This window comes from Filicampus tigris, chromosome 3, assembly GCF_054856515.1.
Source record: "Filicampus tigris isolate MCC_2025a chromosome 3, RoL_Ftig_1.0, whole genome shotgun sequence".
Taxonomy (NCBI): Eukaryota; Metazoa; Chordata; class Actinopteri; order Syngnathiformes; family Syngnathidae; genus Filicampus; species Filicampus tigris.
This window is the reverse complement of record NC_141219.1, coordinates 18,052,284-18,076,388: the sequence shown is the minus strand read 5'-3', so window position 1 is coordinate 18,076,388 and position 24,105 is coordinate 18,052,284. Positions and strand designations below refer to the sequence as shown.

General features: G+C 40.4%; 2 long non-coding RNA genes across 6 annotated transcripts in view; both read right to left on the bottom strand.

The window, feature by feature from the left end:
• Positions 1-266: 266 nt before the first annotated feature.
• Positions 267-1,687, bottom strand: LOC147150138 (uncharacterized). Its single transcript, XR_015086056.1, has 3 exons — positions 1,417-1,687; positions 940-1,017; positions 267-453 (listed from the first exon to the last, which is right to left on the bottom strand). It is a non-coding gene; the product is annotated as an uncharacterized LOC147150138 (long non-coding RNA).
• Positions 1,688-9,321: 7,634 nt separating this feature from the next.
• Positions 9,322-24,105, bottom strand: part of LOC147150137 (uncharacterized) — a 126,427-nt gene continuing 111,643 nt past the window's right edge. For 4 of the 5 annotated variants that reach the window (XR_015086052.1, XR_015086051.1, XR_015086054.1 and 1 more), the window contains 2 exons: positions 22,635-22,800; positions 19,741-20,246 (listed from right to left, as the gene is read on the bottom strand). This is a non-coding gene — a long non-coding RNA (uncharacterized LOC147150137). Of the gene's footprint in view, positions 9,404-19,740; positions 20,247-22,634; positions 22,801-24,105 lie in introns of those variants that run through there. The other variant, XR_015086053.1, reaches the window with a different exon arrangement.

Genomic DNA, 24,105 nt, shown 5'->3' with positions numbered 1-24,105 from the left:
TTTTTGGCTGAAGTGGCTCGTCAGGGTTTGTGGCTCGAGGAGTTGTGCCTCTTGTTTTGAACAACTCAACAAAGGCTAATTTGACGATAGAAAAAAAACGCAACATTAAATGTTGATTTTTACATTTATTATACATCCCCACAATGAAGCAATACAAACACGGAGGTGATTAAGGACAGAAAACAACAATCTTTTTTTCAATTTCTTTTTCTATTTTCTGTATACAATAGACTCACCAGATACAAAGTTAGGAGCCGATCCAACAACAGCTGCAATCTACTGTTTACTCATACATTACACTACAAACAACCCCTCAAATTATTGTTATAAATACATACAGGAATGTACTGTTTTAAATAATAGGATTAAGAAATCAACTCAAACCAACAATTTGTTTTGGACACTCTTTGTTGTTTGGGTTGGCTCTTCTCTTGAGTAGAATCTTTCCTTTCACTGTCAGATAGCAGCAAAAGCACAAAAGAATTCATTAAGAGAAGACACAAAAACAATAATTTTGTCATGCACTTAATTGTAATTTGAAATTCTGTTAATAATACAGTTTTACCAGACAATAGTCTGAACGGTACAGACAAAACAGAGGCAATCCTAGTAATGCCGCCCTGTGCGGCCGGCCACACAAATTGCACATGCCAGAAAAGGTCAAAATTAAATACACAAGTGAAAAAAGAATCCTTTGCGGCTCGAAAAACCTTTCACTCTTCTGTGACGACTTTCAACAAGAATTATGAGCGTGCCTGTGGGAATTCTTGTCCAATCATCTACAAAGTACACACATTCACATTTGTGGGGACACTGATATTGGGTGGGGTTGAGGTCAGGGACTTGCACACCAAACTTATCCAATATGCTTTTAATTTGTAACCAATTAATTGAGGTCCAAAAATCGCTTAGGTATTCAACACCTGGGAGCTCATTTACCTGCTGGTTGAGTAGAAGCACCTGTGGCTAAGGCCAAACTGTGGCAGGGTTTTTACTTTCTGGACCTGCATTATCCACCTTTGATGGAGACAGAGGATATGTCAAAAATACTCAACAGTAATATTAGTCATTCCATGCAGAGGATGAAGAATATATACCAGTAATCATTGTTCTATTGTCAGTCTACATGTGTTGCTCCACCATTTATGATCAAATAGCCATTGATTAAACGGTTATAACACTGCCACATAGATGCTATTTGTTAGCAAGTCTATGGTGTTTCCCATTATATGTTAGCATTAGCAGTAAGCTGGCAGACTTATAGGGGGCTGTGCGGTTGTTTTGAATTTACAACTTGTAATTCTCTTGGTTTTATGTTTAGTTTGACAGTAAACCTCAACTGGGAGTGGCATGAAACAGCTGAATAAGTATGAATAAAATGGAATTGAATGGTGCACTCAATCGAAATATACTCACCAATAGGATAATGCCACTGGGCCCGCTTCATATAGGGTAGCTGGAGAAAGAGAGGACAGACTGTCAAATTGAACAAGGTTCATGAAACACTGTTAACCAAATTCCCAATCAGCCAAGTCTTGTTATCTTCTTTTCTGTGCCTCAGCACTCCCTTATTACACGACTGGAACAAAAGCTTTAATGGCTTTATTTGTGAAACATCCACTAACTAGATGTCAAATCAGAACAGAATGCAAATTTGGTCTGCTAATTCGGACGGAGCCTCCACGGTGTCCAAATCCCTCTTAAGCTTCTTGTTGAGCACGTCTGCCAGCTTTGTGTACACAATTGCCTCCTCAAATATTCACACTGCATCATTAATGTCGACCCCCTTTTGTGCTGCTCAATTCTGCCAGAATAAACAGGATCACACGTGCAAAAGTTCTTCTGTATCGCAGATAATTAGTGCACGGCACAATCTGAGCAATGATGTGCCCGGGTGAAATTAAAACTTTGCAAAGCATGGGTAAATGAAGGGGGGGTGTTGGGGGCGGCGGGGCCTGGGGGGGATGCGCTTATCAAATAAAGCTCGAAAAAATGTGCAGTGAATGAAATGAGCCAATCATTTTTCAGCGAGATGGGAGCCCTGAGGAGAATAAATAAGCAATCGTCACGTCATGCAGGGAGAACAAATGAGCATGGTACACAATTAGGCAGGGTCACATTCTGCCAGAGCTGTGAGCGTAGGATGGGCTAATGAGATGTCCCAGTGGGTGTGTGCATATATGTGTGTGTTTGTGTGATAAATGCATACAGGAAGCCACAGACGCACAAAAAAAGAAAAAAAAAAGAAAAAGATCCTCATAGCTCTATATATGATGCTTTAAAGGCCATGTCCAAAATGAACACAGGCATTTTTAAAGCAGTTTTTTAATAAATATATATTTTTTTAAAAGGCACATTGGCTTTTTGTCCTTGAAATTAGCACTCTTGGAAAATTCAGCCCAGGGTGAAAAGTGCAACAAAGGCCGTTGCTTCTCCAGGCTTCTCTTTAACCAAATTGTGCGTGACAGGCAGCAAATGTGTGAACTTGTTGACAGTTTAAAAACAAATGCTGTTGCAAATGAATTAAGTTCTTTTGTAGGAGGTAGGAATGTTTTCCATTGTTAAGGGTGAAAGTCAGCACAAAGTTTGCGTTTGGCTCTTCTCTCAGTGTAACTACTAATAGCCCACATAGTCCACTTTTCCGTTACAATTTGCTTTTTCCCCCTTAACATCTAATATTGTATGTAAACTCCAAATGGTGAGTTTGTGACTACTACTGTGCTAACGTGCCACTTCGACAAGTATGCTAGCTAATAGTAATGGCGAGCCTCATATGAAGGTGGCTTGTTTGGGTTGAATAATGTAACTACTGAACACAGTACTTTTTAACACGGGTTCATGATTGTGTTCATTCTAGATGCATGATTGCTTTGCAGATTATTCTTTAATTATCATTTGTTTCCAGACCAAAGTCAATAATAAATCAATCAAAACAGAACAAGTGCTAGCATGCTAGCTAATACTATCGCCTCATGTGAAGGTGGTTTATTTGTGTTAAATATGTAACTACTTAATACAGTCTTTTATTTAACATGGGTATATGATTGTGTGAATGCTTGATGTATGGTGTTGATGCTCTGATGATTATTCTTTCTGTGTGTTGTTACAAACAACAGTAAATAAATCAATCCAAACACAATAACAGTGTGTTCTTGGGCACACCGTTCAGTTCCTCGCCACTCTAAACATTTGAACTCTTCGAAACTTCATACAAGCCCCTTTTTTTACGATCCTCTCTGTTGCAGTGTGGGATCAATTATAAACCCCCGTTGAGCAGATTTTTGCTATATTTGTTTCTAAATCCGAAAAGGAATGGAGGCTGACTCGCAGCCCAAAATGAGATTGTATCTGATGGTAATTTGTGTTACTAATCTACAGATTATATCATGAGATAGCACTGCCCCTTGTCACATATATCGTCATTGTTTATTTAGGTTTTTTTTTTTTTCTTTAGTTTTCCTTGCCCTCCTGGGGGTTAAGATGTCGTTAATATTTGTCAATATTGGGCCTGGAAAGCCCTTTGACACGTTTCTGTGATTAAGGGCTGTATTAACATATTTGAATGACTTTTACTATGTTGATTTGTGTGTTCTCTGATTGGCTGGCGAAAAAGGTGGCCTATCAGTTGACTTAGCATCTTGGCCATGCCCACAGGAATCAAAACATGGACTGGGCAGGTGCAGTGGACAAACCGCCAAAAAGAAGAGAAGCAGGCTTTTAGAGGCGACTCGTAGTTATTAACTATTCAATCACAAAAAGGAGAGTCGAAGGCGTGAAAGGTTGCGGGCCAAAGCTCTTTTGCTTCGGTGCATTAAGAGCCATGGACCAGCACTCTGGCAGCGAGAGAGATTGCCTCCCCTAGAAGATGATTGCTCAAAGGAGTTTGTTCCCCTTTAACAATAGCAATCTGCTATGAAAAGCTAATCCCAAGTACCATTCCCCTGAATTTAGCAAACGTCTGCTCAGGAAAGCGTGCAACATGAATATTACATTGTCTGATATACAAATAAACAACACCCCAACCCCTCCTCAATCATGGGCCGCAGTCAAGGTAAGTGATGTGGAAGAGTAAACTGCTAATGAATACAGCTGAGTGAGAAATGCACATTTTAATATGCCATCATGGGTACACATTGTATTACCGCATGGAATTAAAACACAGTTCTTCAGGGGAGCGTCTAATCTATTTTCACGCACGGATGTGAATGCGCACGACCCAAAAAAAGGTCATCAAATGTGACCCTCTTGCAGTGTTGATCACCTGTGTGACACCACAACATACAAATAACCGGCCAAGCATGAGCGCTGGGCCTTAGCGGGAGTAATAGCTCCATCCTTGCCATTAAGGTCAGATATGGATGCTCCCTTTAAGCCCCCTATACTCTCTTCCTCACTGGCCTAATTCCCATGTCCTCGGTGGTGGATGAGAGGGATCAGAAATCCATCCATATGCATGGCTAAATATCCGAGGAGGGGCTGTCAGGTCTCGGTCTGGCCAGATTCACTGAAAGTACCACTAATGACACATAATGGAGGCATGGGGTCAAGGCCAGTGCAGCAGTAGTCTGAGACCAACCACCCCCACCCGGCATTCAGAATGTGCCTTCCTGCATCAAACAATCCAAATAGAAAATAATTTACCTCCAATTTCACTGATTTCAACCTAAATTCCACCTACTAAAAATCATTACTATTATGATTCTCAATGGATCTGTGGTTTGCTTTCAGCCCACCACTTCACTCCTGACTTTGATATCCCATGACCTTTTAAATTGAACCTGAAATGGGGGGTTCTAATGTAGACAATCAATCGCAATGTATCACAATGGATCTCCTGGATGTTTTCATGAGGAGATTAGTAGATTATAATATCATCAAGCCTTATATGAAAGAGATAATATTTTATCTTGTTTTTATTTGTATTTTTCAAGTGCTGTTATAAGCACCAAACAAGAACATGTTCTAAACAGAACTGTTGACCTGTGCTTTTTTTTTTTTTTTTCATATAGGGGAACCAATAAGTGGTAAATGTTTAATGTCTGATATAAAGCTTCATTTAATCAGGCCACAGTCCTGTCCAAATGAAAAGTAGTGCTTTGATACCATCTTGTGGCATCCGTAGGAAATTATGAACCATTTGGGACGTGGGGGTGGGCTGATGCTTACTTTTACTAAACCCTACAAACCTTGTGACTGCCCAGGATTTTTTTTCATTTGGACCACAGCATCAGGCTAATGGTTTGCACCTCCCTTCTTGATGCAGGCTAACTCTAAGAGGATAAGAGTGGGAAGGTCGTCGTGTGTCGGTAGTCTGGCCCAAAGTAAACACAAGGAATGATGGGATCGAGAAGCTGGTCCCAGCACAAGCCCCTCATCAGTATAGTCAACACATAGGAGATTGGGTTCACATCCCTCCACCTCTGAATTCCCTCCATCCACTATAGAAGTATCCCCGCAATCAGCCTATATTTCCCTCCTTTTCCATTCTAGAGGATGTCAGGTAGAAGTGTAATGCAAGAAAATACCAGGTGGCTTACATTTGAGTCCTGCAGGCTGGCTAAGTGGGGATGTTTTTCTTAAACTGTGAGGCACCCGTCCAACAACGTATGACCCTCACTCCAGTACCACAAGACAAGTTATATTTTATTGAGTATGTTTGGATCCATGTTTGAAATGATTTACTTTTTTTTTTTTTTTTTTTTAAGGAATATGTGAACTGCACGTTTAATTAAATGTGTCTGGCCAAGGAGAGACCATCACTGGGTGGGTGAGATGGAACGTTAGCTAACTCGCAGTGAGGGTGAGAAGCTCTGTCAGTCGGTAGCATGAGATGGCTCGGCCATCTATTGAGCATGCCTCTTGGATGCTTTTCTGTTGAGGTCAGTCTTCCGGCTAGGGCTGTTCGATTTTGCCCAATATTCTGTATGAAATAAATCCAATAAAAGTAATTGAATCTGAATACAGTGCTTATGACTGAATGCATGTTTGGAGGTCCACCAATAAAATGGGCCATGCTCGCCTTGCGCAGGCTTTTATTGATCAGCAGTGCCCAACCTTCCTTGTGCCACAGGCCAGTCGAGTCACTTTATCACATACTGTGTACATAATTTAATGAGCGGAACAGAAACAAGAAAAACGAAATGATTAAATGTATACTGTAACTCACCATTGTGCCATTACGATGACTGCACTTGTTGTAATAGTGAGAGCCCTGTAAATTTTTCACCAATAAATATCACAACTAAAAAAAAAACTGTAAGCCTACGACACTACTGGAGGTAGCAAGAACTAAGCGGCGGCTCGGAGGAATCGTGCTTTTTCCATTGGCGGTCCCTCCCAGTGGGCCTTGACCTTCCGTTAAACGTCAGGCAAGTCCCGTCTCTGTCCATCTTTAAAACTTGTATTAAAAGTCTTTTTTTTTCTTTGGTTTTCGACTCAGCATGAGACTCATCATTGTTTTACAATACAATACATCGTTTTGTTGTGTTGACTGTTTTTTATGTTACTAATTTATTGTTTTCACTGTCTTTGTTTCTATGTATGATTTTTACTTTATGTACATCACTTTGTATGCAGCTGTGGTTGTTTTTAAAGCAAAATTGAGTTGAGTTTCTCTACATTCATTTGACATCTTTCTGGAAATCGCTTAGGCTACAATGTTTGGCGATGTATGTTGTAATGGAACGTAAACTTCAATTGTATTGTATCCTGAGTACTTGGTATCGGGGTCTGAACATGTCGGTCATCCCAACAACCAAAATAACGCCATCAACACCGCCTCCTTGCCATCACAGAGAGAGATTATATTTGTTTCTCATTCTCAGAAGCAGCATCGAAAAATAACCCGGAGTCACTTCTGTGTGTGGTGCACCTTCTTTAGATGACATTCACAACTACAATTCTAGTCTCCTTACCACCTTCGTATGATGTAGTGAATTATAGATGTGATTAAAATCTGCTCAGCGCGTTAGTGGCCACCCCATTGTGTCACTGGGTTCTCCGGCTTTAGCGCCTCAGCCAATTTCGGCTTGTCAGGGAGTGTGTGCGTGCGTGTACGTGTGTGTGTGTGCATGTCCGCCATCACAATGACCTTTCCGCAAGCCCGGGGAGCACGCAATGCAGAGGAGAGGCAATAAAAGTAATGAAAGAAGCAAAGGCAATTAAAGTGGTGTGTGTGTGAGGGGAGCGTGGCGGAGATGAGCCTAACTGGAGGCAGCCCTGCAACGCACTACAGCACCATATCCCCCATAATCCCTCTGTGATCGCACGGCAACCCTGGTGTGCTCCCAGTCTGATCATCCTCTTGCAGCATTCACCGCCCTAATCCGAGCAAAAGGACAGGCGTCCGCTGCTCGTGAGCGCGCACGTACACGCAGACACACACACACTCGCAGGAGTCCTTCAGTGAAGAAGAATAACCGCGTAGTAATGTAGGCAGCATGAGTGAATGAGGAAAATTAATAAATAGATTCAGACTCACAAACTCAGGCAAACACACACATGCTCTGAAGCCTTTGAAACAAACATATCCGCTCGCAATTGCAGCATGCAATATACAGCACGATTAACGAAGGAAAACGATTACAAACGAAGCAGCAAATACATTCTCCGAGGAGCCGCAAGGGGCATCATCCAGGATTACCTCTCTCACACAAAACAGAAGCATGCCAGTTTTGTGTGAGAGTATTTCATTTTTATTTCTATAATTAGTTTGTGAAAGCAAAATAAATTTCAGTAGCGTGTGTGAGAGAGTATTTCATTCGTATGTGAGTTAAAAACAAATTTGTAGTGTGTGAATGTTTCAGTGGTGTGTGTGTGTGAGCAACAAAAAAACAATTCTAGCAAATGTGAGCATTTCAGTGTTCGTGACTGTTCGTGTTCTAGTAGTGGTCATGAGAGTCTTTAAATAGAGAGTGTGAGAGTGTTTCTGTTGTGTGTGAAAACATTTAGCAGTGTGTATAATAGTATGTTCCGGGAGCTTTTGACTAGGCTGCGTTCACTCATATGCCCGTTTTTACCGGCGCGCATCTAAGAAAATGCCAAAAGAAAGAAAAGTCCACCCATGCGCACTGTTAGACTGCACTTTGCGTTAGACTTGCGCCGGGTATGATAATAGGGCCCTTGGAGTTCAAACATAGACATTCCTGACATCACTTAACAATTTGACTAAAACCCAATGTACACAAAATGTACATTTGGGCACGTACCCTTGCAGATTAGGCGTTTTAATATAAGGACTCCTTGCAATGTAAACTGTGTGAGCTTGTATCCTATTCTGAGGATCCTCATACAATATGTTGTACCTTATCACTTTTCTTTAATCCATAAGGAGGTGGAATGTCAGTCGAGGAAGACTTAGGTTGCTACAGAAAGATGACATGGGTGAGAAAAAAGACAAAAAAAAATGGGGATATGCTGAAAGGCGGGGCTTGCTCCCATTCGTTTGAATGTAACCGGCACGGTATATATGCCCCCTGAATATATTTTTTACCACAAGCTTTGCAGATTTTTTACCACAAGCTTTCCAGATCTGGATTTTTCGTCTGTGTGAATGGTTCTGTGCATTTTGATTGGCTATAATTTGCGATGTCGCCACATCACGCAACTTCAATTCTAATTTTAAATTGCTGTAAAAGATACTTGGCCACTCGTGAAATCTTGTTGCTGGATCGCATGCTGCCCAAGTGTGCAGTGGAGCGCCTAAGGGGGCCCGAAATTAGACCCTACAGTGGTTAACTTCTCCTTAAACCTATTCTTAAATGGTACTTAAGAACATTACCTGTGCAGTTAATAAAGGTTTTATGATAGTGGCGGTTTGAATCTTGAATTGGTCAATTGACTCCAGAGGTCCCACTGTTTTTTAGGCAGCAATGTACAGGATAATAAAGGAATAAAGAGAAACCGATTAAAAGGAATGAGCAAACAATCAGTCACAGGCACCCAGAAACAGTGTGTGTGAGTGTGCGTGTATTAATGTATACAAATATTAAAAATATAGATTATTATTGTAAGCCACTGGTTACACTATGCATAATTTGAACATTAACTCCTTAAATATTAGGGAAAGAATGTAAAAAAAAATAAAAGATTAAAACATTAAATGTAACCATGTACTTCAAAGCTAAACACAACTTAACTGTACAAAAAAGTATTGTACAGTAGTCGCTTGTTCACTGAGGGGGTTATGTTCCATAACATTGTGCATTATTCTTTTACCACTGTACTTAAAAATAGGAAACCTGTACTTATATCAGAATTTAATTAAAAAATATATTGCAAGCAAAAGTTCAATAAAATGACTTCTCACTCACTGTTCATGCAGCTGTTGGCTGCTCAACATGACAATCAGAACAGATAGCGTCACCGTTTGGTCAGCTCCGTCACTTTTCCATCACAGGCAATGCTAAACGTAGAGATCAATAAGGCAAACAAAAATATGAGCAACATCTCTAAATATGATGCTGCACATTCACACAACACTGCAAATGATACACAAAGACAAACGTTGTGTTAAACAAACGTAGAGTTTGGCATGAGATGAATAATATTGTGTCTTAATCAATCCCCCATCTTCTTGAGGTGTTTGACAGTCACGTCCCACCTGTGACAGAAATTTAAAACACATAGGTGGGCAGATGAGAGATAACCCTTAATATGCATGAAAAAGATCAAATTGGGATTAAGGAGATTAATTTCATATGGTAATTGAGAGTAACTTTTCCATCAGATTGATCAAACTTTCTAAAAAGATGTCAAGTGTAGTGTAATTGAATTTGCCAACACATGAATGGCTGGTAAATTGCTGCGCTTCCAACTTTTGTCCCTTCGGTTGCCGTTTAATCAGAGCTCACTGCATTTCACCACTTTTGAAGATATGACTCATTTTGCTTGTTTCCTCTGGGGTTAAAACATAATTACTAGTTTTGAAGCATAAATTCACACTGAAACTAATTCAATTTGCGAGCATGGCTGGAGGGTGACACTTAGTGGTGTGCAAATGGGGAGAGCTTTGCTTCAATCACAAGACGAGCGCATGGAATGATCGTCTTTTAGTGATGAGAGCATGACTATGGCAATTTCACTCATTTCACCTTCAGCACCACAAGATTCTCAATCAACACTCAGTTTCTGATTAATAGCAGAAAAATACAAATGTGAAAAATTTGGCAAATTTGGTGGCACACTGTATGATATGATATATTCTCATCAAATACTTTTCATGTGCAATACAGTACTTTGAGTTCAGGGCAACTGTGAAAGAGTTTGTATTATTTGAAGAATAACAAGGAGGGGAACGTACGCACAGCATCTTACCAGCCAACCAACCAACCATACTTACATTATTTGGAATAACAACGCGAGCTGGGCATCGTCTAACCGCCACCATGATCTCGTCTGCATATTTAAAGACCCACGTGGTCCCAGTCCGTCCCCTGTCGGCGACAGCCAAACGGCAGAGAGAACGTATTCTTGAGCAGACACACCGCCAAACAAAGAAAAGTGTGGTGAGCGATGAAATAAAAACTAAATGGGGTACATGTTGCGTCTGTGGGACGGCAAGGTACACAATACCGTTTAATTTTTTATTTTTTCCTTATTCGGCCACGTGTCAGGAGTGCGGCGCCTGTGTGTGACGTGGTAGAGGTTAAGTCCGTTCTCGACGCCGTTTGGCTGATTTGGACCAATTGGGACCATGTGGGTTGGCTAACGGCTAACGGGTAACTCAGTGACGGTTAGGCGAAGCCCAGCTCTGATAACAACTGACAAAAAAGCAACACAACAAGTGATTCACAGGTAACTGAAAAAAGACTCACCTGTATTATTGGATTAAATACTGTGGTTTATTTCTTCGACAAAGATGTATCTTGCATGTAAAAGAAATATTGTATTTAATGTCAACACAATATGTGGCATTTACACACTAGTTGACAGTTTAGGAAATGAAATCACATTTCAATTAATGCAACTTTTTTTTTCTGTAGGAATTACATGTAAATGCTGAGAAAATTAAGATGAACTGAAAAGCAAGGAATTAAATGTAGAGATGTGGAAGTATATGGAATGAAGGAATAATGTGAAATATTTCTTAACTTTGAATTTTATTTGAAAATTTGGGGAATTTTGGAAATGGGAATAGTTAAGTAGGAGTCCTTAATGAGCAGAAAATGTATAAGTAGAAGAAGTTTGAATCGGTCATGAAATGTGGAAGGGAGCGGGAATAATGTAAAGTATCTTTTGATTTGGAAACTTATTTTGAAAATGTGGAGAATGGGAGTAGTTCCAATTCGTCTTGAAGTAACTGAACATTTTGAAATTAGATTGGGTATACCTGGTCAGGAAATGTGGAAGATGGAGGTAAATATGTAAAAAACAAAAAAACAAAAAATCCTTTCCCTAAAAATCTCCCAATTTCGAGAACATTTGGGGAAAGGGAATAATTCTTCAGATGCTGAGCTGAACATTTTGAAGTTAGTTTGAATCAGTCCAAAAAAAATTCAGGGAGTAACAAGGACCGACAATGTACAATATAATCTGAATGTGGGGATTTTGCCACATCTTCCAACTCTTCCGGAGGGATCCCAAGGCATTCCCAGGCTAGCCGGGAGACATAGTCTCTCCAGTGTGTCCTTGGTCGTCCTGGGGCTTCCTGCCAGTGTCTGAATCTCTGAATTTTATTGTGAAAAAATGTGAAAAATTTTGGAAAAGTGTGAAATCTGGGAATGTTGTGAAAAGTTGCCAAGGTGATTTGAATGAGCTGAATATTTTAAATTTAGAATGGGAATGAGGAATGTCCCATTGGGAATGAATGGGGTTGGGTACAATAGGTGAAAAATGTGTCCTGAATGTGTGAGTCTTTGGAATTGGACTGATTTGAATCATATGGAAAATTTGGAAGTAGTGTAATATTGCAGCATTTGACATTTAAGTCAAACAAAAACAGAACAGTCAAGCATTTATTCCTACCAAAGACCCCCCCCCCCCCATAAACTAAAGCTGCAATCATTCAAATGTTTAGCTCCAAATCTGTAGGGCCATAAATAGTGACTTGAAGAGGAAACGATTTGAATCCTGATAAGATTCAAGCAGATAAAAGCAGCGCCGGTGTGTTTACAGAGCAGTACACTGAGACACTTGTTTGGATCAATATATTGATGCTTTGTAATAGGCTCTAAATGAGTCAGGTTAGCGACTTCTCTGTGGCAAACATTCGTACTGCTTTGAAATCCCTTTCAGCGCATAAGCGGACAATTTTTTTGAAGAAATGTGTCAAACACAATGTATATCTTGTTTTGTGGCAAGTTCAAATATGTATAGTGCTTCAGACAGGCAATTCGCTCTCCTGGAATGGCCAAGCCGTTTGTATCTGTCAGGCCACTTTATTAGGGAATTGTAGGCGAGGTGGACCACAGGCCGGTATGACGTCTCCGTATCGATGGTTTTGGACAGGAAACATTCCGACAACTTGTATCATATATCTAAGAGAGTTTTGGTCACCATGGAACATTTGGGCGGGCACCACAAACACAAAATGAAATTTGAAGTGATGGAATTGGAAATGTTAGTGGAGGAGACAAACCTAAGTATTACTTCAAATCAATTGCTCCAATAATTTTGAGGAAGGCAGCTACTGCATAAAAGCCATGTTTTGTTTGCTTTAACTTGACCAAGTGTTAGGTAATTGACCGCACAAATACGTGCCCTGAACGAGGCCAGCACCAAATGTTCCCGTGCGCTAAAAGGACTCTGATGCACGGAAATAGAGAGTTGAAAAGAGTTTTGTCATTGTTGATATTGCATGACTTCTTCTTGTCACTGACTACATTAGCCCTATAGACCATTCAGAAGCTCCAAAATAGTATCGCTGAGTAGACGATATGTCGCCATAGCTTTTGCTGGCATTTCAAAAATGTTAACACGGGTGGTAGAGTCCACAATATCTGTAAGATTGCACTTCCTTTTACAAATGGCTCCATATGCAGTATTATGATAATATGGGAATATTACAGTATACTATTGCCATGTGAATGAAGCCGCTCGACCGTGGCTGCGGGGAAAGGATACTCCTCCATTGACGACAAGTGAGAAGGAGCAACAGCTAATCGATAGCTCATGAATTTACTGTGTACACCCCTTACCAGGGTAATCAATATTCCGGGCAATTAGAATCCCCTATCTGCATGGCTGTAGGGACCTCAAACACCCAATTTAGTCCTTAGCCTATCACTTAATTACTAAATCCTCCCTAATGTCTATTGGCAGGTGGCGGGTGGTCATCCACGGGCCCCGTTGGATGAATGAACATGAGACCTTTGCCAAGGTGCTGGTTAAGATGCTCCTGTCCCATTTTGGCTACTAAGTTAAACACCGGATTGTAATTTAGAAATAGTTCATCTATTGACCATCCGGCCCACACACTTACTGTATGCAAAGAGGAGAGAACCTTTCATGGCTTGTGTACTTCCCCAAATGTCTGTAACATTGCTTTTCATACGCAATCCTATGCAACAAAAACAGCCAAGTGAACCACATTTTTTTTGTCTGAAGAAATTAAACATTGCAGAGGCATTTTGAAAAAAAAAAAGTGTTGACAAAGTATTCATTAATCTTTTACATGGATTAAAACCTAGTTTTACTCCGACGCATGGTATTTTGCTTGACCTGACAAGTGCTTTTTTCTTTTCGCTGAACGTTTTGCCCGTGCATGTAGGGTTTCGATATGCCTGACGAAATCATTTCAGACATTCAGACATGAATTTTATGTGAGTCTAATGTACATATTGTGTAGATGAAATGCAGCTTCGCACTGATAGCCATACCACATTAGCACACGCATATCCACTCATTAAAAATGAAAGCCATTTCTGAATGATTGACTACGCAGATATTCACTTTTCTTTCTTTTATATCCCCCTTCCGCATTTGCCTATGTTTTTTTTTTTCTTCATATACGACCTACTCCATAAGGACATTTGTTCATACAGACTCCCGCCTAACAGTGAAGAAGGACAAGAAGTGCAGAACAAAAATTGTAGGCCCTATTTTCGCATCCAGCACAAGTCTAGTGTAAAGCGCAGTCTAGCTGTGTACATGTGCGATTGGATGTAATGGGGCATTTGCACAGGTGTGATTCTTCAGGTGAGATGCACGCAACAAATATAATACTAAAGAGCAGAGTGCAGTATTAAGGGATTTAAAAAATAAGTGCGGTATAATAAATTAATTTAAAAAAGTGATCTGTCTTTTTTTTTTTTTTTTTTTTTTTTGGCGTCTGAAAACTCCATTTGTGCTTCTTTCCCACGCTTGTCTCTGTCACCGTTTTGAGAAATGAGGCCGTAAATGAAACCCGCAAACCAAAGTGACTAAAAACTCAATGACCCGATGGAAACAAAGCAAAAGACTTCAATGTAGCACTGGCCAAAAAAGAATGTTGCATGTCTCCGAAACTAACAGGAGTTCTATACTTAAAATAATAATCCACACGCTCCGGGCTGTCTCTGCGTATTATACTGTTTATGTGGCTGCTGTTAAGTCAATGAGGCCTTCAAAAGTGCTTCACCACATGAAGACCAAATTGAGGGCACCCACTGATCCTCTGTTATGGTGAGACGTATTTATTATACACTTCTTTGTTTTAATGTGTGCGGTCTGTTAACTGTCTTTCGTGACAATTCTGTACAGCAAAAAATGTTGGAGGGCACCAACTGGTCTATAATGGCTTAATTCAAACAAATGTATGAAGAGACTTCAGTAACATAAGTAAGGCGGCTGACCCGCTGTGTGGTGTGGCTTTGAGGAGCATGCAGGGCTGGCTCCAACAGCGTGCACACCGCTCTCAAGCGCTAATCTCCTGCTGACCATCCAGTCGGACATATATGTTTATTCTATGTAGGGACAAAAAGACTCCTTTGCTGAAATTGACAGTCTATCTGTCTTATGGGCGGACGCCCTAGTCCCACTTCGTATTCAAGCCTGAGGGAGGAGGGACTACCTGCATGCACACATGCGCGCACACGTCATTTTAAAGTCCCGAGGAGGCGCTACAGACGGACACACACACATGCGCGGACACGTAGATCACACGCAGACACTGTCACTTTCCTGTCACATGGCCATGAAAAAGGCCTGAGGGGAAGTGCGGATGGGCTCCTGGAGCTTCATTGAAGGGCAGAGCGGGCACCTGCCTCCCTTCACCCTCCAGCTATCGCCCCACCTGCTACACACCACTCACCCAGCTTGCCTGCCCCTAATTTGACTCTGCGCCGTTAACATGCTGTACCAGGCAGAGCAGAAAAATGCGGATGGCTGGGATAGAACAGCTTGGTGACAGGTGCCACCTCCGATGTTCGCAGCCCTACCTCGGAGTTGTTAACTATTCAATTAAGCCGCACATCACATTGAGCGTGTGCCAGAGCCTAATTACCTGTGAGACCTTGCCTGTGAATAGCGTGTGCGTGGATGACAGCTTTCACAGCGGGTTAGTGTTGTTAGTAAGGACAACTTTAACATCCGCATAGGATACATCAGTGTGTGTGCGTGTGCGTGTGCGTGTGTGGGCTTTCACCGGTCTCCTCTCGCCATTTCCATCTCCCAGCACCAATAAACACTTCATGAACAGAAGCCGCCTTATTGCTCTCTGTAAAATATGAGTGCGGGCATTAGATGAAAATAAAAACAACACCATTTAGGCATGTTTGAAAATGACTCCCGACATGTGGCCTCTTCATTTCACACCATTAAAATAACGACGTGCCAGTGAAAGCTCAGCTTACGCAGTGCCGCCCCTGACACCCATCAAGACAAATCTATATTTCATGGCCACTTACAGATGTATAAATAGCCAAATGAGGTGCGCTAAACATCTATAAAATGGCACTAAAAGGTTGCCAGAAGATGGCCAGTGTCATGAGCCAGCCGCGATGGTAATCAATCTGGTCCGGGAGGAGACGAGTGAGCTGCATGGTGCGGTTAAGAGCAAGCGCCACGACGGGCAGCCAGTAAATCACACGTGCCGGGCACGCTCGTCCCACTGACACGCAACCACTTCAGGTGACATCGGGCCTGATGGATCGCCACAGTACACTCCATTAAGGCAAACGGGTACGAAAGGCACTGACAGAACAAACAATTAGTCACTGCTGGGGGTACCGACTGAACATGCCAAAGGCAGTTGCATTGGCACCGAGGAAGATTATGCGCAACAGAATTGGGTATGTAAATGTAGTAGCAAAAGGCGATCTAGTACAAGAGATGAATTGGAAAAATCTCACTTCATAAAGATAATAATGATCAGGTTTTATTTACAGAGAGATTATTTATATAGGGTGGTTGATTGATTGAACGCCTGTTCAAATGCCAGGTTTTTGTGGTATAAAAAAAAAAAAAAAAAATGAGACCAAGATAAATCACTCCAAAACCTTTTCCACCTTTAATGTGCGCCAAATATTTGCTTGATTTTTAGTGATAGTTGTTTTTGTAGTTGTAGTGTTAGTACTATGTGCTTATGTTTTTGGACTCCTGTGTTTTTCTGGCTACTGTAAGTGCATTAAGTACAGTTTTTTTTTGTATCGTCATTGTTGTTTATTTTCTATTCTGGATAATTAGCTGTGGCATCGTCCATCTCTTTTGTTCTAGTTGCCGTCCAGTTTGTTACTATCTTTTTTATGCCGAACATTTGTCGTGCCAGATTTATTCCTTATTAACTTTCTACTGTGCATGCGTCATTTGTTAATTCCCACATACTGTGCTCACTTGTTTAATAAACTTGTTTTTTAAAATTTGTATCAATTATGCTCTGGGATCCTTTTTTCCACAGCATTGCTGAATTCATTACAGTTGCACTTTCTTCTTCTTCTTTCTTTACATTGCGGCAATAGAACTCACCACTCCCACCTGCCGGCAGCGGAACGGTACTTTGTGGGCTCAACTTTGCACTTTAACTCACTTTTCTGGCCAATCAGAGAGACTGAGTAGTGGTATGTCACACACATTTATTCTGGGTGGCTTTGCAGTGTGTGCAGATGGAGTGTTTTGCTGCAGGATCATTGCAAACAATGACACACACACTGTATTAAGATCGCCTGTTTTGACTGTCTAAACTACTACTAGTCAAGCACAACTGACAGGATAACAGAAATGCTTAATAACTATTGATTAAAGATTTTAAGCTTTCTTTTTTGTCATCTACCTAAAAGTTTGTTATATAAACCTTGTAATATGGCAAAAGACACTTAGGAATGTGTTTTGGTGCAAAAAAATAACATTAATCCAAGTGTGTTATGCTAGCAAATGACAATTTTGTCTTTATTAGTTAGTTGTCATTTGTCTTTTTTATGGCTTGTATTTAGTTTGCAAAACAAGCTACATACAGTATAGCCCCCCACCAAAAAGCCCCCCAATTTTTTTTTTTTAAATTGAACTTGATTATGCATAAGGCGTGGTATAACAGGATGGTGAGAATGAGTTATTTGAGAATTACCAAAACAAGCTTTGATTATGCCATCCAACAAGTTGACAGAGCGCCTCTTGACACACAGATACTTGCGCTCTCAGCATAGATGGGACCAGAGTTCAGACAGCCAAGAGAGACACTGCGCCTTCACACTAGTACAAACGTAGCAAAAGGGAGCGTGAGAAAATATGAAAAGGCAAAATAGGTTTTCTATAGTTTACATCAATGTGTGGCATCAAACAAAAGAAGAGAAATATGAGATTTGAGGACGACTTTTTCTACAGGCCCTGTGGTTGAGCCGAAAATGAGTGTGGAAGTCTTGAGCAGCAACCCACACTTCCAATCACAAACAAAAGTTACCTTCCCTGTTGTAATCCATCAAACGATAGACACTTTATCTTTTAGCATGACCATACTCCATCAATGTCCTTTTTGTCTGAAAGTACAAAATAAATCCACAGCTCTATAAATATTTTCTCAGCAATCTCTCAGATGCACAGGCACTCACAAACATAATATACAGTAACCTGCCACTTTAGCAAAACATCAATTCCTCCTTTTCTCACACTGAATCGTGTTGTTGAAGCACTTAGTAACACCAAAAAATGCCTCTGGAATGACTGAATGTATCTCAGCTTCTCTAAAGGATTCCTTAATGGCAGGCATGCTGGCCTCTTCTACTTTTATTTTGGAACATTTTATTGCCATGTTCCCCTGCTGTGAGGAAGCCAGAACAGCTGATCAATGAGAATCAGGAAAAGTCATTTTTCTTGATAAGAAAACATATCACGAAGGGCTGATTGGCCATGATTGATTGAAACTCAAACCTGGTTTAAAAGGGAGTTATCTATACAATAAAGTATGTTTTAATGGCAAAGACAACCTCGCACTGTTTTCTTTAGCCATGATGACAAACACAAAGGTCATAAATTCTCACAAAACTCATTTAGAAAATGTCCATCTCACCAAAATTCTTCCTACTCTGCACATGACTTTTTTTTCTCTCTCTCCGAAAGGGAATTTGATGTAATGAAATAAAAAAAGTTAAAGGGACACTTGAGAACAGTGGCACTTATAGAATTGGACTGTATGTAAAAATGCTGTCAGCACTAAAATTCGCCCCCCTGAAAGAATCTGGAGTGATTTAAGGGCTTTTGTGGGATGAGATTTACCAGAAATGAGCCCGTCCCCTTTTGGAGCATGGCTTGTTTTTTTTTTGTTTTTTCCTCTCTCAGCCTGTTGCGTTGACCCTATTGCGTTTGTGGAATAAGAATGAATCCATCCCATTTTAGCCATCTCAGGAGGCGGCCATTTCGTTACTTCTGTCGACTGAAAATGACATCACAACTGCTCGCTCTGTTGGGTGAAACCAATTTGCAGTCATTTACCATCGCATTAAGTAAACCTGCACAATTGAATGAGATCCAACATGAGAGCTGTAATGAAAAGAAAATCGGCCTTTACAAATAATGCTCAGTTTTGATTGGTACTGTCAGATAGGTATTCATTTAACAAAATGTGTATTATTGTGGTTGTAGTTTGTAGGTGTGTAGAACGTTGACTCGACTTTCATTACATTATAGTTAATATAAAAAAATATGTTGTCATTCAACCCCTAGTTTGAAACTAGTGCCATTCATACTTACAAACTTGGTCAATAAAGATGATTTCAATTCTGATTCTAATTAGCTTTGTAAAGTTAAGAGTTTTCAAAACATCTCTGGTCCATCTCTGGTCCATTATCCTGCATATTTGATTTTGCGAGTGTACCTAATATTGGGGCTGGTGAGAGTATATCAGAAATATATTGTCGCTGTCATGTGAAAAACACCAAAAATTTTTTTCATTTTCTTATTTTTACATGAATCATGTTTCCGCGTTAGAAACATCGCAATAAAGTGAAAATTAAAAAAAAGTTTTCAAAATTGGAGATAAGTGTTTTTCACAGGACAGCCACGATATGTTCGCTTGTTTCAACATCCTGCCTGTGCTTGTGTGTGTCCTTGCATCGAGGAAGATGCAGCAAAAGAAATTCAACGCATCTTGGTGATTGTGAGCGGGCCAGATGTGCACCTCCCTTCTCCCAGAGCACCGATGGCACTTTAATGACGCACACTTGGGTGTACATTAGTTTATTAGACTCCAGAGAACAATAATACAGGCTGGATAATATTGTTTTCCCCCCTTGGCTGATGATTCATTATAAAAATAATGGATGGTTTACCAGATGTCTCCTGGGGTGAAAATAAACCACGGGGACCTGTAACATGGTGGAAAAACAAACTAAAACAAACACTGTATCCTTTTATTTATTCCCTTCATTCCAGAGTAAAGGAAATCATTGGACTTGCTTTCATTCAATTTGCAAACTCATTAAGGGTTCGGGCTAATTATGCTGCACAAAATGAGCAAAATCTGATAATGACTTCATTGGTGTATCTCTAATGACAACTCTAAAAAATTAGATAGGACTTGTTTCACAAACACAGAGAGACTATACATTCCAAAAATTGGCAGAGGAAAGTGCACAGTACTTTCTGTTATATTACCATTTATTTTAAGTTGAACATTTGTTTGGATTTCTGTTTTTGTGTGCTGTGTTTCCAATGTTAAATAAAATGCATGGAAAATACCAGAGATGGGCACTTAACCCTATTTACATTTACATTTGAGTTTTTTTCTGTCAAGATCTTGATGGTGGGGGCTAGCGTGGAGGCTGGTGGCGACGATTCTCTGGCGGTGGCCGGCCGCTGTCAGGCAGGCGAGCAGAGCGGGTTGAGGCTCAGCAAGGGGTGATCTAGAAGACGGCGTAGACGTAAACTCGGTAAGTACTGTAATTTCTTAAACACTTAGCAATGAAATAAGGTAGCGAGAAAGTACAAACTCGACATTGAGCGTAGACAATCAGGCAAGTGGTCTGGATTTCAGAACCTCTTAAATAGAGACCCTAGTTTGACACCTGTGTCTCAGCCGTTCCAGTGTAAAGGAGACTATGGAGTGCTAGCGCTTTACAGAGTCATTTATTCTGATAATACAGTACAGACGATTTTTACTTTGTGTGTGATGTGTGTAAGTCTCCTCTTTTATGACCTTCTATGATACACAAAGAATGGCACCTAGCTAGGTAGTGTCTAGCTATCTAAGGGCACGTTCGGAAATATGCCCCAAGAGCGAACTGCTTCACTCTACACGTTTGGAAATTTGGAGTGGTATTGAAATGTGCCATTTGGTTATTCAGAGTGCACCAAAATTGGAGTGCCGATGCGTGCTCCAGGCGCTCCAACTGGGGATACGGTGCGTCAGTGCGTCAAGCAGTATAGATGGAAAGACTTCAAGCATGAGCTGCTGATTAATTTAGAACATAGGCTGCATTTGGAAATTAACAGGAGGGGAGAGCACTCTGCCTCTCTGAACACACACTCTCTCAGGGTAGTGCACGGCCGTCAGAGTGAATTTCCGAATGCACCCTAGCTAGTGGCTAGCTGTCTAGCTAGCGAGAGAGAGGTAGAGAGAAGGAGAGTGAGAGAAAGACAGCAAGGGAGAGAGAAAGAGAGAGATTTCTACTTCTCTATAAATGTTACTTTTTTTTATGTAAAAATTGCAGAATGGGTAATATTTGTTTTTGCCTAACTGTATTTTGTTCATCAATGGAAATAAAAAAAATGTTTTTTTGTTTTTTTTTAAACGTCAAATGTATCTCCTACTCTATCCTCCTATTGTATCATCTCCTGATTAATTTCAAACTAAACGGCTTGGCTTGTGGCGTCATTAGCATAACATTTCCATGCATCAAGACCAACTATGAAACCATTTTATCAAGCTACTTGTCAAATAGCAAATTTGTCATTTTGTTTGCAATCTCACTCTCATACTGGGCTGTGATGGCGGCAGACATGGTGGCGAGGGGCATTAGAGAATTGTTATTCCAAAGATAAATGGAGTCATCAATCAAAATTAATAAACCCTCAAGGTTGGGAATGATGCAAGCACACATTCATGCATGCATGCTTACATATGCACATGCAGCCAAGGTCAGTGCTGGGAGAAATGGGGGTAGGGGCATGGAGGGTGGGGAATCAGGTGCAGGAGGGGTGACCAGTGGCTTGGTTTGAACTGGCTGAAACAAGACCAAAACAAAAAAGACCAGTTTAATCTTTCATCATGTGACACTGCTTTGATTACAAATTGTCACGGGTGCCTCGCCCTCCAAACTGCCACGCTCTACAATTAATTGTGAAAAATAAGGGCGAAGAGTGTCGGAGGGGGTGAATGTAAATAAGGCTGCAGAATCAATGTATTTTAACCAATCTGAGCTAATTAAAAAGAACAACAGTATATTGTAAAGCGACCAAAGCGGATAAACATTAGAATAAATATACTATGCCCAGGGAAGCGTGCTGTAATTAAACAGTACAATTTGTCGTCCCATACTGCTTGCAGGCTGTGCTGTTTATTGACACCTTGAAAGAGGAGATTGTGACACCCCGATCAGCTGTCATGACAACCACAACACAATTTATAAGTCGGTGACAAGTTATAATACCAAACTAAACAACTAACAAGTGGAGTGGAGCTTCATTGAAAGGGAATAAAATGAATTTTATTGAACCTCCATGCCCTTGACCACTGTCACACATTCATCAAAATTGTGGCCTTGTAAACCTTTAGCTATCATTTAAAATGAAAGGGCCTGCCATGAAGGTGTAGTATGTATACGTACGAATATTCTCTCACAATCTATGTACTGTACAAATCTCACGTTTGATGTGTCATTTGGGAAAAAAATACACACAAAAAAAATCAGCATACTATCCATCATTGGTTTCATGTCATTGATCACTATTATATTGCCTTTCCAGATGTTCCCTTTTATATGTGAAAAAGTACTTTTACCTATCATGGCAGCATTTATTTATTTATTTTTTTTTCAGGGAACGTCACGCTATTCATGTAATATCAAAAATCCAAGAGTAATCTAACTATGTGATGGTACTTGGGGAGGTGTGTTGACTGCTGACACGAATTTAAAAAATCCATACATTCATAAACCACAAGCTGAATGTGATTTGACCTGTTTTTGTTGGGTGTGCAAAGTTAAAGCCTCACTGTTTGCTCTCAGCTACAGAAAAATAGGAGAATGTTGAACTAATTTCACAGTCACCGATGGTGTAAGTGGTACACTCACCTTAATTCGGTGCAGGCATCTTGAGTTCAGCTCCTTCTCAGTGACGCTTGAATGTGTGAATGGGTGGTTGTGTGCCTCTATAAATGCCCTGTGATTGACTGCAGTCCCTGGTGTTGTCTGCCTTTCGCCTGAAGTCAGCTGGAATAGGTTCCACCTCACCCGTGACCTTGAAAGGGATACGGTATTGAAAATATGAGAATGAAATAATTTCTATGGACTATTGATTTTTCTGGACAATTTACTTCTTTCCTCAGAATTGTTTTGACAGACTGTTCAACCATTTGCAGGTTTTCTACAACATTTTGGACAATAGCAAGAGGAGGATGTTAGAGCATAAATAAAACTGCAGACAACAGCCGATAGTCTTCAGCTCTCTTGTCATCTCTTTCCTTCTTCAGCGAGCCATTATCTGGTGAGTTTAAGTAAATGCTACATAAGCAATTACTAAAAAGCCTACACCCCACCTCGCAGGATAGAGTGGGCCCAAGCGCCCTTCAGCAAAAATGAATTTTCCAATTTCAGATTTCAGTTACTTCTCCATGAATAAATAAACATATGAATAATTGAAAAGAGCAACATAAATAAATAATATCACAAACATTTTCACTGGTACTCATAAGTATTCTGTAGATAACGCGAGCTGCATATCAACGGTAAAAACAGTAGCACTTTGGCATGCATTATTCACCTTTCAGCTCTACCAAATTAAAATTCCAAAATTCTCAGCAATGATGTTTCACGGCGGTACAATTTATGACATATAAGGACATTGTGGAAAACAAATGAGTGACCGGTCAAATGGAAAGGGAAATAAATGAACTGTCGAAAAGTCGGCAGCCATTAAAATGATTTCTACAGTAAAGTAAAATACAGTTTGGGGGGGGGGGGGGGATTTGAACATTAAGACTGCAGTTTTATGAAACTGTGTGGACAAAACAACTGCAATAAATGACAAGCCCATTAATGGGGAGGTGGGGGGTGTTCACAATTAATGCACTGAACAACATTTTATTTCACAATGCATTTAATAAAAATGCTGAACTCAAAGACTTAAAACCCTTTCTATGTCTGCATAAGGCCAATTTATCTAAAATGTTGTTCACAAATCTGTCGAAATCTGTGTTACTGAGCACTTAATCCTTTACGAGGATGAACAGGGTCGTAGGACAATTATTTTTATGAATAAGGACGGAGGCACGATGACGGAAGGGTACCCAGGTCGCAGACGGAGGACGGACTAGCAACAAAGAGGTACAGTGCCCATCTCTGACCATTAGTATACGTTTTGTTTACAGCCTCCAAGAGTTTTGGGAAGGGAACCATAGTATTAAAATGCACATGCTCGTGCTATGGTGATTTTAGCTGTCACTGCTGAATATCCACCAGGATTTAACTGGGATTATAAATGTAATGAATATGTTTTGTCTTATCTTGCGCAACAAGGATAAAACAACACAAGGATTTAAAACAA